Below are 4,129 nucleotides of genomic sequence, written 5' to 3'. Positions count from 1 at the left end.
CATGGTGAAGTTATTAATTACAGTTTGGATGGTGTATCAATACACCAAGTCACTACAAATACAGGCGTCCTTCCTAACTCAGTTGCCGGAGAGGAAGAAAACCACGAGGTCAATGCTGACTTTAAGGTACAATATTCAGAAATCACTCCGCCATTTCCTGGTTGCTAATATATATATTTCAAAACATGCATCCTGTTTGCAACAAGTCACTAAAGTAAAAGTGCAAAAAATGTGGAAAATAAATGAACTTTACAGTGTCCTCAAAGTATTCATACCCTTTGACTTATTTCACATTTAGTTGTGTTACAGCCTGAACTCAAAATGGTTTACATTTTACTTACATTTTTTCTCACACATCTACACAAAAAAAAAGATAATGACAAACTAAGTATCAACCCCCTGAGTCAATACATGTTAGAATCAACTTTGGCAGCAATTACAGTGACTCTTTCTGGGTAAGTCTCTAAGAATTTTGCACACCTGGATTGTACAATATTTGCACGTTCTTAAAAAAAGTATTCAAGCTCTGTCAAGTTGGTTGTTGATCATTGCTAGACAGTCATTTTCAAGTCTATTCATATATTTTCAAGTCGATTTAAGTCAAAACTATAACTAGGCCACTCCAGGAACATTCAATGGCATCTTGGTAAGCAACTTCAGTGTATATTTGGCCTTGTGTTTTAGGTTATTGTCCTGCTGAAAGCTGAATTTGTCTCCTAGTATCTCTTGGAAAGCAGACTCAACCAGGTTTTTCTCTAGTATTTTGCCTGTACTTGGCTCTATTTCATTTTCTTTTCATCCTAAAAAAAACTATATTCTTGCTGATGACAAACATACCCATAACAAAATGCAGGCACCACCATGCTTGAAAATATAAGGAGTGGTACTCAGTGATGTGTTGGATTTGCCCCAAACATAACTCTTTGTATTCACATTTTTTGCCGTTTTCCTTTAGTGCCTCACTCTGTCCATTAGGTTAGTATTGTGGAGTAACTATGTTGTTGATCCATCCTCAGTTTTCTCCAATAAAACCAATAAACTCAAACTTTTTTTAAAGTAACCATTTGCCTCAAGGTGAAATCCCTGAGCCTCAAGGTGAAATCCCTGAGCAGTTTCCTCTGGCATTGGAGTTTGGAGGGTGCCTGTATCTTTGTTGTGACTGAGTGTATTGATACTGTCACGTTGGTATGAAGAGATTCGGGAGACAGGCACAGGAATGCGTAATATAGATTTTTTATTAAGCCCATATTACGGCGTGCTGTGTAAAGGCACGGGAACGAAGACCAAACAAACACGTAACAAAAAACAGGGTAGAAACCCAAAACAAAAGCGAAGAGTAACTTGAATAAATAACACGCGCACAATGATTAACACACGGGATGAGACCTGTAATCATCTGCGCAATCCACAATGGCACGAAAGCCTAAACACACAGCACAGGTACTCACACGCACCAACGGACATTGTACCGATAATGGACAGCCCAATGGAAACCAAAGGGCACACTTATACAAGTACTAATCAGTGGGAATAGGGGACAGGTGTGCGTAATAAATTCCGGAGGGATCCGTGACACCATCCAAAGTGTAATTATGTAACTTCACAATTCTCAAAGGGATATTCGATGTCTGCTTTTTTACACAACTACCAATAGGTAGTCTTCTTTGCAAGACATTGGAAAACTACCCTTTTCTTTGTGGTTGAATCTGTGTTTGAAATTCACTGCTCAACTGAGGGACATTATAGATAATTGTATGTGTGGGGCACAGAGATGAGGTAGTCATTCAAAAATCACGATAAACACTTTATTGTACACAGAGTGAGTCCATGCAACTTATTGTGGGTCTTGTTAAGTATATTTTTTTCTCCTGAACTTATTTTGGCTTGTCATAATAAAGAGGTTATATACTTTTTGACTCAAGACAGTTAAGCTTTAAAAAAAATTAAAATTGTAAACATTTCTAAAAACATAATTAAACTTTGACAGTATTGTGTACAGGCCATGCACACAAAATCTAATATTAACCAATTCTAAATGCAGGCTGTAAAACAACAAAATGTGGATAAAGTCAGGGGTGTGAATACTTCTGAAGGCACTGGATGTCCTGAAGTTGCTTACCAAGACAACATTGAATGTTCCTGAGTGGCCTAGTTACAGTTTTGACTTAAATCTGCTTGAAAATCTATGGCAAGACTTAAAAATGGCTGTCTACCAATGACTAACATCCAACTTGAGAGAGCGTGAAGAATTGAAAAAAGAAGAATGCAAATATTGTACAATCCAGGAGTGGAAAGCTCTTAAGAGACCCAGAAAGACTCCCAGCTGTAATCGCTGCCAAAGGTGACTCTAACATGTATTAACTAAGGGGGTTGAATACATATCTAATCAAGAAATATGAGTGTTTTATTTTTTATAAAGTTTTTACAAATGTTTTTTTTAATATCCAACACAGAGTATTTTGGGTAGATCATTGACAAAAAATTACAATGAAATCCATTTGAATCCCACTTTGTAATACAACAAAATGTGGAAAAAGTCCAGGGGCGTGAATACTTTCTGAAGGCACTGTAAATCTTTAGTGACAGAAGGAATTTCAAGAGTTACCATACCCGGTCACAGGGATGGCGATCTCGTACTTCTATAGGTTAATAACGATGTTAGGTTGTAATGTTACATGCACACACACACACACGCATGTGCAGGCCATTCAGTTCAGAGTTGTGTTGGATCCGGGATAGCATCTGACTGCCTGAGATCAGAGACTATCAACAGAATAAACACAAGAGACTTTAAATCTTTACCCGGAGGAAATTACCTGTAATACTCTGCAAAGACTAATGGACACTCCAGCCAGGTCAGTCTAATGGGACTGGCACATTGCTGAGCTTTGGAAGAAAGTTAAGAGGACCTCCAGATCCATAAGAGTCTATTTATAGAGAGCCATGAGGTCATCATCTCCTTGATGTTTGATTGGGTTACTGTCGTAGTCGGGATGGTGTTTAATGACATTGAAGGGACGATGTTTAAATGAACAGACAGAAACTGGTTAAACTGTAGGATGAAACTCTGGACTTAAACCATCAGCCTCGATCATTGCAAGGTCTTAGAATAGCTGAGCATGGTGTTTCTGTCTGTTCTATAACTACCAACCTCCCCAAGCTAGTAGACATATCTGAAATGTAACATATCAAAAGTTTTGACTTATTCTCCAAACAATATTTGTTGTGATCATTGTTTTTGTTGATGCTACAAAAGTAGTGATTAAAGTTATTATGATACTCAATCAGTGTTGTTAATAAGCTAGATATTCCACTTCTACAGTGAAACTTTTGTGTTATATGCCATATGGGTGCTTTATATTCAGTGTCTTAATACAGAGATCTCTATAGCTGATTAAAGAGAGCTGAGAAAGTTGCTCCACCATTGTCCTCCACCCATAGCACAGAGAGCTCTGATCCAGAGGCACAGCAGGCGAATAAGTGTGTCATTAAGAGAGGAGGTGCTAGAATACTGATTATTTAACTCCCACTCATAAACTTAGAATATGGTATGAATGCTTTTCTTACTGTAAGTACAGAGGGTAATGTTTGTGAGGCAAATGTAAGGAGATTTGTTTTTGAAATAAACAACACAATGACAAGATTTGAAAATGTTAATTTGATACAGTGTGTTCTCTTGAAAAGAAAACGATGCCAGAAAGAGGGGAGTCATGGTGTTATGGAAGAGTTCCATCAGATGATGCCTCCCCAACAGAACGTGCCTCCACTCTGATGGTTCTGTTACCTCAGACTATGGTTCCCTCCACACCCAGATGGTATTTATGTATCTATATTAGTCTAAAGATGAGTTATGTTATGATTCATACAGTATGAATCATATCTCACTGTTAACCTATATGCATTTAAATACCATCTGGGTGAGGAACTAATACAATTTTACATCATTCTGAGGCAAAGAATAGCTGGTCTTAACAGTATCTTAATAATGTATGCATGTGAATGTATTATTTTACAGAATGTGGAACAGGTTCTTGAACAGGTTGATAGATTCATCCAAGCACTGAGCACAGAAGGCTACAACAGCAGTGACGGTCCCTCAAACTGCAACACGAGCACAACGTCAGAATAG

The sequence above is a fragment of the Oncorhynchus kisutch genome, linkage group LG2, assembly GCF_002021735.2.
Source record: "Oncorhynchus kisutch isolate 150728-3 linkage group LG2, Okis_V2, whole genome shotgun sequence".
Lineage (NCBI taxonomy): Eukaryota > Metazoa > Chordata > Actinopteri > Salmoniformes > Salmonidae > Oncorhynchus > Oncorhynchus kisutch.
The sequence above is the reverse complement of the archived record's forward strand: the minus strand, read 5'-3'. Positions refer to the sequence as shown.